Below are 14,151 nucleotides of genomic sequence, written 5' to 3'. Positions count from 1 at the left end.
GTATCCCTTTAACTCCCTGCAAAGGGATCTACTGCAGCTCATGAGCATATTTTAAGTAAGAGCTATACACATCTCAGATATGACCTAAAAGGGAGAAAAAGAAACTTGCTAGAATGGAAAAAGAATGGAAATAAGGAAAAGAATTACCAAAACTTAGCCAGAATCACAAAATCCAAATCTATTTGACTCACTGCACATTGGGGTTTTTGTTTGTGGGCTGTCATCCCCCCCGCCTCACATTACTCTTCAGTTCTTTTTATGAAACTGAATTTCATTACATTTGGTTTCAGATGTCAGAATGGTGTAAATTCAATTTAGGATCACTGGCTTATGTTTACAGTGAACCACTTGTTATAGACTATGAAATGCAGGTCCCTTTCCATGCAGTTTTAGAAGCTCTTTGTCTTTACCTACAAAGCACTTTCATAGCATGTTACTGGCACAGAGGAAGGAAGAAAAGTGGTGACTTCACTAATTCTGTATCTATTTTTGATACTTATTTTGAGATTCCATTGTAGAACTACATTACTACCTGTATTTTCTAGATAAAATTCTCTTTCCAGTTTGACCATAAATTTTGCACCAACTGCATATAGGAAAAGACATGTAATAGCCACCATGGAACTGAAAACGAAAATTTTCATATATGATGGACATAAATCTATGTTTTCCACTATTGCAGACCACAAGCCATAAGGTGGAAACTACTGCTACTTGTTACTTTTTTTTTTTTTTCCAAGGGGTTCGCTGCACTCACATTCAAGTTTCATATTTTTCAGAGCTATGTTCTAGGGATGAAACTATAACGTACTTCAGCTCCAAAGACAAAAATATGTCAAGTACTACCATTAATCTTGATGAAAGAAATATTTTTGTTTAAAAAATAAAAAGGTTTTATTTGGAAGTTAGAAATTATTAACTATCCCAGAACATGGGAGCGAGAGAACTGAGCACTCCAACCAGCGCTCAAAGAGCTTTGAATACAAAGAATCACAGAATCACAGAATTTTCTAGGTTGGAAGAGACCTCAAGGTCATCGAGTCCAACCTCCAACCTAACGCTAACAGCCCTCCACTAAACCATATCCCTAAGCTCTACATCTAAGCGTCTTTTGAAGACTTCCAGGGATGGTGAATCCACCACTTCCCTGGGCAGCCTGTTCCAATGCCTCACAACCCTTTCTGTAAAGAAGTTCTTCCTAACATCTAACCTAAAACTCCCCTGGCTCAACTTAAGCCCATTCCCCCTCGTCCTGTCACCAGGCACGTGGGAGAACAGGCCAACCCCCACCTCTCTACAGCCTCCTTTAAGGTATCTGTAAAGAGCAATAAGGTCACCCCTGAGCCTCCTCTTCTCCAGGCTGAACAAGCCCAGCTCCCTCAGCCGCTCCTCGTAGGACTTGTTCTCCAGGCCCCTCACCAGCTTCGTCGCCCTTCTCTGCACCCGCTCAAGCACCTCGATGCCCTTCTTGTAGCGAGGGGCCCAAAACTGAACACAGTACTCGAGGTGCGGCCTCACCAGAGCTGAGTACAGGGGGACGATCACCTCCCTAGCCCTGCTGGTCACGCTGTTCCTAATACAAGCCAGGATGCCGTTGGCCTTCTTGGCCACCTGAGCACACTGCTGGCTCATATTCAGCCGACTGTCCACCATCACTCCCAGGTCCTTCTCTGCCTGGCAGCTTTCCAACCATTCCTCTCCCAGCCTGTAGCTCTGCTTGGGGTTATTGCGCCCCAGGTGCAGGACCCGGCACTTGGCCTTGTTAAACTTCATGCAGTTGACCTCAGCCCATCGGTCCAGCCTATCCAGATCCTCCTGCAGAGCTTTCCTACCCTCAAGCAGATCGACACACGCACCTAACTTGGTGTCATCTGCGAACTTACTGAGGGTGCACTCGATGCCCTCATCCAGATCATCGATGAAGATATTAAAGAGGACCGGCCCCAGCACCGAGCCCTGGGGGACGCCACTAGTGACTGGCCTCCAACTGGACTTGGCTCCATTCACCACGACTCTTTGGGCCCGGCTATCCAGCCAGTTTCTAACCCAACGAAGCGTGTGCCAGTCCAAGCCAAGAGCAGCCAGTTTCTTGAGGAGAATGCTGTGGGAGACGGTGTCAAAAGCCTTGCTGAAGTCAAGGTAGACCACATCCACAGCCTTTCCCTCATCCACCCAGCATGGTGATTCAAAGAACAGCATGGTGATTCAAAATGGACATTAGGAAAAACTTCTTTCAAGGATGGAAGGGCAGCTCTGGAGCCATCAGGCTATCCAGGCTGGTTGTGAAAACTTCCAGCCTTGTAGGTTTTCAAGACTTGGCTAGACCAAATCCACAGATGACTTCATCCTGTGTTGGTGATGGTCCTGTTTAAGCAGGATGTTGGACTACCTGACCTCCAAAGGACCCTTCTAGCCAACATTTTCTATGATTCTATGGAAGAGATGAGAAAAATGCATGTAGGAGATAGGGTATTGCATGTTCTAAACAACAGACAAAAAATTATGACTAAATGATAAGGAACCCCACATGTTGTGCTATTGTTCATCGAGTCCCACCACAAAAAAAAACAAGTTACACAAGCCCTTCTGAAAATCTGTGATAACACTTTTTGGCAAAGTTCTCTCTCCTGTGGCTGAAATGACCCTGTTTACACGCACATAAAACATGTAGAGATACTTAACAAATTTGCACACCCATTTTTGGTCGTATCCTAGAATCTGTACTAACGTACATTTATTTGTATCTGAAACTTGCAATGTCTACATACACATGAAATCAGGAGCTGAACAAGAACTTGCACAAGCATATTGCCCAACAAATCACAGTAAATGATAAATGCATCACTAACATACGACATAGTGGAAAGTAATCTGTATGTGCTTTAGGCATGGACTGCTACATTAGTTTCAGCAACAGAACGATGAGCAACGTGCTACACTTAATAGGGCTCAAATACTGATGTCACAAAAACTATACAGGTTTAAAGAGGGCATGAGTAGGGAACCAAGCCCACACCACAAGCTTAAACTAAGAGACATATATTAATATATCTAATGGTTCTTGTATTCACTTGTACGCCATGACTTTGATTTCTAAGAAAAGGATGGAGAGTGCAGTTGTGGAGGGGAGATGTAGCACAGGCCACACATGCTGCACAATTTTTACAGCTAGCTGGAAAACAAGCCACTGCCTGCAACATTCCCTAACCCCCAAACCAGACAATTGCTACTATTTTTCCAAGAGCTCTGATCTGAAAGAATACAAAAAACAAAAAATAAAAAAAAAAAAAAAAATGCATCACTGGTTACACTGAAATGCCAAGGACATATATATTGCTACAGTAGGTTGTTTGAATAAAGCCTTTGTTTCTATACTTAAAGTCTAGCAAGCTTCTTCAATCTATTTTAGATAGACTTGGATATACTCAAAGATTGTAAATAAATGTCATCTTTACATTTACAGGACCCTCAACAGAACACTAAATTTCAGCTTCCTGACTCTATCTACTTCAGATGCAAGTCCTTCCATGTTTGTATAATTATTTGACCAGAGCTAATAATCAAAGCAATTTATTTGTTTGTGTTACAGGCAGTGCATTACCAGAATTTTCTCTTCAAGTACTATTACAGCTATCTGATCCTGTCTGAGCCTGTTGAAATCAAATCCATTTCTGAAGTCTTAAGTTTCTAAAGTTAGTTACGTACATGAGAAGAACATTGTTTTCAGAGAAACAAATTCTGACCAACCCACAAATGAACACTGCCATACAATTAATATTATTCCCATTTATTGAAAACCCTGTTCAACTGCAGTCATTAATTATTTATCTTTCTGTTTGGATAAATGGGTTTCTAGAAATATCACTTCCTGAATAACCTCTATTTTCTTCCTGACATAGGGAAGATGAATGGGCATACACATAGCAGCTAGTTTTTACTGACTCTTTTCACCACTTATATCAAAAGCAGCATGAATGAAATTAAATATGTATCATCCTAGCATGCTCCAGAATAAGATAGCTATCTTTTACTTAATAACAGCAAACTACTAGCATTATTACTGAATTAGTATAACAGTTTTGGAGTTTGCACTCTGCAAGTAAGGTTCTTGGGTATCACAATAGAACACATTCATATATACATGTAAATACAACTCTCCCATGCCCCAGGGTTTTGCAACAGGAACACTAAAAATCGTGGTGAAGGGTAGTCCTATACTAAAATGCTATTATACAGTCTTTTAGACCATGTCATTTTTGAACAATAACAGGAAAAAAAAAGTTTGTATTCTCTCTCTACACCTCCCTTGGTAGACAATTTGAAAAGGCTGGAGATAAATGTATGTTAAAATTTACTTACTTTCTCTTAGAATATTTACTTGGATTTAGCTCTTTGTCTACCATTAGAGTCATCAGTCGCTGTCAGCTTGGCACAGAGTTAGTTTGTTAGTACAATTTCCACTGGAAAAGCTCCAGTCTTACAGGTGTTTCTACAGTTACTGGTACTGATGCGCAGAGCAGCAACCTTCACACAAATAAATAATGGAGCGCAACCAGCAGCCTGGGCAGCAGCACTGGGGATTCTCCATGCATCAGGGGCTGTTCCCTTCCTCTGCCCATGCAGAATCAATTTGTATTTCTGTGTGTGGAAGGAGCACTGGAAAGATGAATCTTTTCAAGCCATTCTTTGTATTTCCTCATTCCCTTAGATATTACTTCCCAATGTTTACCGAATAATTTATGAAGACAAATGTGGTTTACAAGATCTTATTTTCCACTCATGAAAACAAAGACAAGGCCTGAAGCCTAAAGAGGTTTGAACACATGCTTAGCTTTGTACATACTAATGGGTTCATAGGAAAATTAATCAAACACATAGTGTCTCTTGAGAGCAAGTATCTGACAACGAACATCTTCAAAAATACAACCTTTCTCCAAATCGGAGAAGAACTAAATCAAAATTTTAAGCCTCCCAAATTATGTTCTACTTCAGATCAAGTAATTATGCTAAAACTGCATAGTATTCCTTAATGAACTACTGAAAGTTCACGAGTACATATATCACTCCTTTGCCAACATCCTGGTTTAAGGCATCTTTATCTGGGAAAAGAAGTATGAGGATCTCCCATGCCCCAAGAAATGGTGCTAATCATCAGGCTACAAGATAGTGGAAAACAGTTCCAGGTACCCTCTCACTTCGTGCGCACAACTAAGGGTCTGACTGCTATAGGGACTTGAACCCCAGGAATCTCTCAAAGAAACAGTCAAATAAAGAAGCAAGCTGTCGCAATGTACCAAACTGAGGAGATTCAGGTTAGAAAAACCTGTAGGTTGGCTGTGGCAGAAATGTCGATTCAAATGCCTTCTGGTAAGGGAGAGGCTTGAACCTTATTTAGAAGTGTGCTCACTTATTAGAGTATAATGCAATGACTTCTGGCAGTCTAACCCTTCACTTCACCTTCCTTGCTAATAATCCAAATTGATTGGAAAGCCTGGGGATCAAACAAAAAGTTGAAAAGTTAGGTTTTGTTCACAAAAGTAGTAAAGGGAAAAAACAAAACAAAACACTAATTCTTTTTTCCTCATTTCAGAAAGAACTTTGCTGTTGAACGGGAAAAGAACACTCTGGCAATAATTCCTCCCCAGCACCAAGCCCTATACAACCATAGTATATTTGCTTTTAGAAGAAACCTGGAATCTTAAATTTTTGTTTGAAAGCACACGGGCTTTTAGTTTGTGTGTGTTAGTTATAGAATTCAAAGAGATGCTTTGTCCAAATATAATAATCCTGTTACAAATGACAGGTGTCAGATTTGATCAGCTCTGTGACAAGATGTATGGTTCTACAGCTTCCTGAAGAAGCTTTAAGACATCAATTAGAAATCTTTTCAGACTTTTGAAAGGTTATATAAATAGAATTTAAAATTAAAAACACAAAGCTAGATTTACAAGTGGAGTGAAAAAGGCATCCATGCTTCCCTCCCTATCGAGTGATGAATTATCTGTTTAACTTGAAGATAATATTGAGATTTGTGCAGATTTGACTAATGGGATGGACTCCATTCGACTGCTATTTTTTTCTTCTTCATGATAACAATTTACTAAACCCTTTAACCCTAAATTCAAAGGTAAACTTGGTTTCCTTAAAGCCTAGAAAGCCTAGGATTCTTAAACTTTCTGAAGCTATCTTGTAGGAAGCAATATGCAAAATTGTTGATTGTTAATGGAAAAGAAGAAAGAAGATTATATCAGACTGACATACCTCCAAAAGTAACATTTCTTTCTTGCCAGAAAAAATGACTAATGTGCATTTCAATTAGTGCAAAAATTAATAGTATGTTTGCATTTACCATCTGGGAAAACTACATTTTCAGTAATTTCTGTGCAAACATCAAGTGGAAAAACTGTTGGTAGCTTCAAGTTGTAAAGAGTAATACGCACATAGTTTTCCTCATAATACACACATAGTTTTCCTCTCAAATGTTTAGTGACCACTTACCATAAAAAGCTGATCACGAGGCCCCTCTATGTCTTTTTACTACAAAGGAAACAGCATTGCAGAAGACCCTAATGACCAATATACATGTATCAATGAAAATCAAATGATGTTCTCAAAAAGGTTAGCCAGGCTAACTTAATAAAATTTAAAGTCAGAATCCACAAGAAATGCATGATCCCATTTCTTTTCACTGTTCTATAGAAAAAGCCTAACCAGCAAGCACAGAAGTGAGAGGACGCAAGCCCCGCCAAAGCTCACTTAATTCATGAAAAAATGAAAGATGAAATGGTTTGCCTGCACCACCAAGAGTTTGGATTTAGCATCCCATGTCCCATATAGCAAAGAAGGAATCAAACATTTATGAAGTATAAAAGGTAGGCTTTCCTGTCTCTACATGTACATGTATGTGGCATTTCCACACACCCCCCACGGTCATCATTTATTATCAATACTTCTGCCCTTGTTTCCAGACATACTCTCTCCACTTACATTCTATTTCCAGTCTGCCCAAGGTTGGCAAGAAAATAACGAGTCCCAATTCTGACAATATTGAGAAAAAATATATTTAAATATAAGACTAGTGCATTTCCTCAGAAAGAGTCATAACATTCAACTTGAAATGCATTCAAGAGGCTTGAAGTACAGGTGTTACAAATGTTTTGGTCTTTTCTCCCACATGCCTGGTGACAGATGAGGGGGAATGGGCTAAAGTTGTGCCAGGGGAGGTTTAGGTTGGATATTAGGAAGAACGTCTTTACTGAAAGGGTTGTTAGGCACTGGAATGGGCTGCCCAGGGAAGTGGTTGAGTCACCATCCCTGGAGGTCTTTAAAATATGTTTAGATGTAGAGCTTAGTGATATGGTTTAGTGAAGGACTGGTTAGTGTTAGGTGATCTTGGAGGTCTCTTCCAACCTTGATGATTCTGTGATTGTGTAAATCTGAGCACAAGATCTGAGTTTTACATTACAACAAATTTACATAGGACAAGAAGTGGAAAGAAAATAAAATCACCCTTTAACAAGAAAGCAAGAAGTTACACATAATATAAGTGTGAAAAAGTAAGGAAAAAGGAAATAAATGCACACACCACAGTATCTTCAACTTCAGCTATGCTATCTCACCAGTCTCAACAAGCACAAGGTCATTAAAAAGCTGCAAAACAGATAGCAAGGGAACAAGAGGTACATTGTGTGGTATTCAACTCTGGAGTGGCAGGGGAATAGAGACAGAAGAGATGAAAAGCATTTTTTATAATCCAAAGAATGTGGCAAAATTCAAGGATCCCAGTGATAACATTGTCAAAGCAATCTCATTTATTTTTCCCTGTACTGACTCCATCCAAAGACAGCATGAGAGGTGTATGCACAATAAGTTGAAACACACAAGAGAAGCGATGAAAATGAAATGTGACATTTCCTTTGAGATTATTTGTCACCTTAACAAGAACTTCCTGGAATGTTAGAGAAGAAGCTCTCTCTGAACCAGAGCTCCTTTTAGACAGCATCTGAGAACTTGTCCCACCTCTTCATTTCTTTCAGTAGATACTAGTAGCAGAGATGGGAGCAGAGGAGGAAAAATTACCAAAGAGATCAATGAAAGAGGTATTTTCTGATTCATGACTCAGTGCACTCAGATGAAAACAAAATTCCACCCTGATTACATGGCAGGAAGATGGATCTGGAGGGGACCACACCCAGGATTTTTGAGTCCAGCCAGCAGACGCATCTCTTAGCTCAGGAGGGTTAGACATCTGCTTCATGTGCTTCTGCGCAATGCAAGCCACAAAACACTCAGCAGTTGCTCACATCTGAAGGATACAAGTGAAGTTTGAATTCTCATTCAAACACAAATGTCTTTATTGTTTATTAAGCACAAGAAAGAGCCTTCTGACATGATATACATGAAGAAAAAGTAGTGTCATGGTAGTGTCCCTTTGGAGGAACATCGACCACGGACTCTGCAGCACTGACTGATGCTATTGTGGCAATGACAGACCTTGACCCAGCAAGCTAGAATACAACTACTGTACTGGAAATTAAAAATTTCAAACCATAAGGGAAACTATAAGTCATAGTAAATGCCTAGAGAAGAACAAAAGGCTGCAAGAATGCTTTATAGTTCTCCTGGATGCCCCATTGGCTTCCAGGTGGTCCCAGCTCCAGGACTTTCAAGTGTGACTTGTATTTATTAGCGTCAACTGGATTTATCTTCTGCTATTCAGCCTCCATGGCTTTGTGGCAAGGAATTACACAGGGCTACCTGCTTTGTGTTTGTTCTTAGCTAGGTTCTTATTAGCTGCTTCATAGGATGCCTGCTTGTTCTTGTGCTGCAAGAGTGAATAAAGTAAGTCCCATTTGCCTTAGTCTCATTCACAGCTTGTAGGCTTCCTTCCTATTCCCTTTCATCAAGCTGTCTTCTTTTTTTTTTTGGACTGAAAAATCCTAGCTTTCTAAAATTGCTCACATCTTTCATCATCTTTACCATTCTCCCCTAAACATTATCCCATTCTTTTATGTTCTGAGATGAGGGAACCAGACTGCAGACTATCTGAATTGTGTGAAATACAGAATTTTATAAGGGTATAATGTTACTTTTTGATTTTTTAATGTTACATAGTAATGTAACTCATAATGTTACATTTGATATTTTGACACTGAAAAAAGTGTGTTTTTTTTTTTTAAGTACAAAAATCTATTTGACTGCATGATTTCTGGAGAAAAGTGTTTTAATAAACCACATACTAGCAACTGTCCCTTTGTCTGAAGTCACAAAAATAATAAACTATACTAGTGATCCTTATAAGGAAAAAGTTATTTATTCAAAAGTGAAGGCACATAAGTAAGCCTCCCCTTGTGAAGATGGGCAAGCACTATCTTGATGAATATTTTGCAGGCACATACCTCCTGTTCTGGTCAATAAAATTATTTAAAAGAGCATAGCTTGCACAGCTCATTTCAAAGTGACAAATAAAGGAGTGACACTAGTCACTTGGCATCTAGCCACAGACTTGCTCCACTGAAAGGAATTTACTCAATAATACTCACAACAAATGCAGAGATATATTTAACTCTGTTCCGTTCAGACTGCAGAACACATTACAAGAATGCATTTTCCCTGCTTGCTTCACCAACTTAATTTACACCATAGAACAGAGGACTAGAAACTAAAAGCAATATGAAGAATAATACCAATGCATTCTGACAGTATATATTTGTATAGCATTTAAATCAAAGTTCTGATATTTCTACTATATCAAGAATTAATCACATTGTCAGGAAAATCATTATCTTCTACCGCTTTCTTTTCCTGACATCTCTTCTAGATTTTGGGGAATCTCAGAGTTGCCAAGTTGAGAATGTCTCCACTGTATCCAGCATTATGTTTTAAAAACATACACTTGGATTAAGAATGTGAAACAGTTGGAATGCAGGACTGGGCAAAGGGTTGTTTTACGGAGTCATAGTACTTTACTTCTCCTGTAGAACTTTTATTTGAACAACAATAAAAATGTGCCCTCACCAGATGAAGTAAAGATTCCAGAGAGTGGAGAACTCTATCAATCTAGGAGGAATTGGGGCCCTCTGCTCAGAGAACATCCATAGCAAAAAGAGGCAGCTGCAACCTGCAATTCCAAAACCTACACACAGCCAACAGCTGACTGCCTGATCTACAAGTCACCAGCCAGCTGTTGCTGGCAGAGAGAGCTGCTGCCCAAGGTCTGACAGTGAGAGAAGCCAGCAACAGAGGAGTCTCCTCTCATTCAGGTCACACTCTCCAGCAGCAGGTTAGCCTTGGGTCTCCTTCTTACACAGCTAGAAGAAATGTATGCATTGGGATCACATCATCATATGAGAGGCAAAATTGACAGGACCACGAAAGGCATGCTCCAGAACACAACCTTTTTGAGAAAGCAAACGTTTCACAGAACAGGAGCTGAGAACTTGCTCGGATTCCTAAACTTAGGAAGAAAGTGGGAAGTGATGTCTGTATACACGTGGCACTTAGGAAATTCTTTAAACTCTAGGGTTCTTGGTATGCTTTATGTACAAGTACTTTCAAGAGGGAGGAGTAAAACTTATGTCTGAAATTTGTCACAACTTTTTACCTGCAGATGAAGATAGACGGGAATGTCTGATTATGCAGCGGGCTTACTGTAGTCTGCTACTCCAGGCCTAAGTGCCAACTCTACTGACAAGGCCAGTTGCTGGGGGAAAAGAAAAAAGAAACATTGTCATAAATTAGAAAAATAATTCACTCTTTTGTCACTTTTTTTTTTCCACTTTTTTTTGTCACTCTTTTTTTCACTCTTTCACTCTCTTGAGAGGGAAATCATATTTCCCCCTCCCTTTTCCCTCCCCTTCCCTTTAATGCTTTGGAAAACCAGCACCTGTAGACATACAAGAAATAGGTATGAAACATATATAGAAATATAATAGCCACCTACATGCAAGCAGAATTTCATTTTTCAAATAGTTCAAACGAAATGCAGAATACTGCACTTAATTTGCTATATCTTATACCAGGTGACATCTTCCTGCTATAAATAACTAAAAGTGGTAAACAGCATTTCATCAGCTTTCCAGAACATTATGAAATACTAAGCACTGCACTAGGTAGTCACGAGCATCTGCCACTGCTAAGTTGTAAATATAGGAGATTGTGAAATAATCTTTTCTAATTTTCTTTTTAAGGGAAATAATCCTCAAATTGGAGGTCTTCCAGATGCTAAAACCTCCAAGTGCTCTAGATCTGCATACCCTGACTCCCTTGTAGTAGTAAATCACAGCCAATGCATACATAAAGAGTCAAACAAACTAGGCAAAGGGTAACAAATCCCAAACAGCTGACTAAGACTAATATTAATCAGCTTGGAAGGGATACTTACTACAATGATGCTTAATAGCATCATTGTGGCAGACCTACAAACATTGCCTAATACTATGTCATAGCAAGGAGAACATGTGAGAAGTGTTTATTTTTAGACCTTTGTCAAAGGCTTTCTGAATAATACTTCAATTGAACATATCTGTTATGCTGAACACCAAATGGGAGCTTCACTTTGACAGCAATGTAAAAGAACAGCTCCAAAGCAGTAAAACTTCCTCTAGTCTCTTAGTCTCTCCTCTTCTGCTGGCATCACTGAATTTTGTCAAGGCAAACTGTTTTCTCTCTAATACCTGCCAGGGCTATATGTTAAGACTCAATAAGCAGCAACTCCAGTGTAAACATGTTTTCTGGCCACTTATGACAAGAAAAATCTCAAAGATCTAGAAAGGAAGGACTGGCATGGTGTAAAATGCTAGACTACAATTGTTATGCACTGAAGCCTTATGAGAGTAGCTACTTTTAACATTATGGCCAAAAATTTCAGAATAGGATGTTCAGGATCTCCAGAGACTTAAGACACGTATACAGTTATTTTCACCACCACAGCCTGAACACTTATCTTTCAGTCACAAAGCAATACTCATTAAATTCTAAATCATCACAACATGTTTTTGTCAAGTGATGTTTTGGCTTTACAGACTGTGGATTCACTAACAATTATTAGTGGTTCACATAGTTTTTTTAAATTCTTACACAGCAGAGAGGCTGTACTTTCACACAAGGAAGAGCACGTTAAACATCCTTAACACAGTTGCTAGTAGTTACATTATGGAATATTGCTTTGGATTTTCTATTCATTTTTTTTTCCACCAAGTAGTCAAAACAAGAGTAAAACAGTCACAGGTAATACTGGACATTCATCTCACCCATATCAGGTTAAATCATTAGCGTCTGAGCCTCTGTTACTTATCAAACTCCACGCAGATGTTGTATTAGGAAAATAAACCCAGCTGTAGGACACAGACTGCAACTCAGCAAATCAAGAGACATATGCTGGAATTTTGTCAGTGGAAGAGCAGAAAGGAGAGAATAGTGTGGGAAGGAAATAAATAGCACCACCTCACAAAAAGAGACCTCAGCTTCAAGATGATATAGTTATCTTCACCAATCTCAAACTGATCAACTGTCAAGATACCAGAAGAACAAACTTTGTTCCTTGCAAAGTACTCCAGCATACTTAACATAAAAGGAAAAGGACAGTGAATTTTTACCCTGAGAGTTGAGTCGCTGTGATCCAGAAGCAGGGTCCAATACTTCCACTCAGAGATGTATTATCTTTAGCTCTACTGAAGCACTAAAGCACTTCTTAGACCACTTTATAAACTGAGTGGGAAGGAATAAGAATAAGAGCCACATTCTGTCCTTATAGACCCCTATTAAATCAGATTCTCAACATCAGCCACTTCCTCTTTGTTTTCCTCAAGCCATATGGCTTCCTGACAAAATATGTACAAACAATAAATCCATTAATCAAGCTACTGTTGGAGGAAAAGACTTTCTTCCCTTCATCAATCCAGACATTTTAGTGGAGATGTTTTATGTATTTTGGTTAGGAAAAAAAGGGGGTCTATTTAAGTTCCAAGAAAAATACTAGAGTTTTCTTTGTTTTCACACTGCAGCCTTGTAGATTGGAGCCTTAACTCCAGTTCTTACTTCTAGGAGATCCTGATTCATTAAAAATGCAGAAAAACACAGAAAGAGAGATGTCACGCACACCAATAAGAAAAGGGTCCAGCCTCATTGATTCTAATAGTAGTGATCCAATATAAATTGCTGCCAGGGCTCCCTAACACGCTGGGTCAGGAAGCAATTTCTTTCTTTAAAGTTAACATAAATAGGTATGATGAGAGGCATTAAAAGTCATTTTTATTCCCACAAGGTACTAAGGAGATGCATACATGCAAATACCAGTAGACCAACAAGCAGTTGACAGGAATATCTTTTGATAAGAGATGCCACAGTCTAGGACTTCACAAGTGGCCAGATTTCTTAGCAATGTGAACCATGATAACCGATTTCAACAGGCTGTTGGGTGTCTCTAAGTTGGTAAATCACATGGGTGATCATGTTATTCTCAGATCAGGACGAAACAGACACTGCACACGCAAGGAACTCAGTGGTAAGAAGGCAGCATAAAAAGAGTAAGATTTCTAGCTCTTGTAGAAGGGGAGAAGAGAGTTTAAAAAAAAAAAGAAGGCTCTTTGCTTTACCATAATGAAGCAAGTTCAGACTTGAGACTCTGCTCAGGTTTGAGAATGAGGAGTATGCCAGCCTCAAGCTGCTGCAGGGTGAAATTCTGTTCATAAATACATACTTACGCTGTTGGGCGGGTACGTAAGGTAAAAATATGGTAAAAACATTCCCTGTCTGCCTCTCAATCAATAAGCTCAAAGAAGATAAGAGGCTGAGAATTCAAAAGCACAGAAAAGATGATAGATGAAAGACCTAAATTTCTTTGCTTGCAATGGTTTCTAAACAGACCATTTCTTGCATTCTCAGGTGCCACTGAGACACACGTGGAATCTGTTACCCCTGTCTACCCCAAGCAACTATTTGCATCACACCTTGCAGCCTACCCAGCAGAGAGAAAGAGGTTTTGTAGTGATGATCGAAGAAGTGAGAATAAAACAACAATTAATTCATCAACTGAATATATGACCGCATTACCAAAAAAGGAGCAACTGCAAACTGAAGAAAGGTTGACATGTTGGTCACCTCTTCAGAGAATATGAAATTGTAGAATGCCTGTTCTGAGGATCTGTTTCC

The 14,151-nt window shown here is 39.3% G+C and overlaps 1 protein-coding gene across 3 annotated transcripts in view; it reads right to left on the bottom strand.

Moving 5' to 3' along the window:
- The window catches only part of RASSF8 (Ras association domain family member 8), an 87,947-nt gene that overhangs the window by 35,541 nt on the left and 38,255 nt on the right, over nucleotides 1–14,151 (bottom strand). For 2 of the 3 annotated variants that reach the window (XM_084506130.1, XM_084506131.1), the window contains exon 2: nucleotides 10,604–10,702. The exons of the other annotated variant lie outside the window; for it this stretch is intronic. The gene's annotated coding sequence lies outside the window, so the exon portion shown is untranslated. The remainder of the gene's footprint in view (nucleotides 1–10,603; nucleotides 10,703–14,151) is intronic. 3 annotated transcript variants of the gene reach the window in all.

Source organism: Aythya ferina (assembly GCF_964211825.1).
Source record: "Aythya ferina genome assembly, chromosome: 1".
Taxonomy (NCBI): domain Eukaryota; kingdom Metazoa; phylum Chordata; class Aves; order Anseriformes; family Anatidae; genus Aythya; species Aythya ferina.
This window is presented reverse-complemented; position numbering and strand designations above follow the sequence as displayed.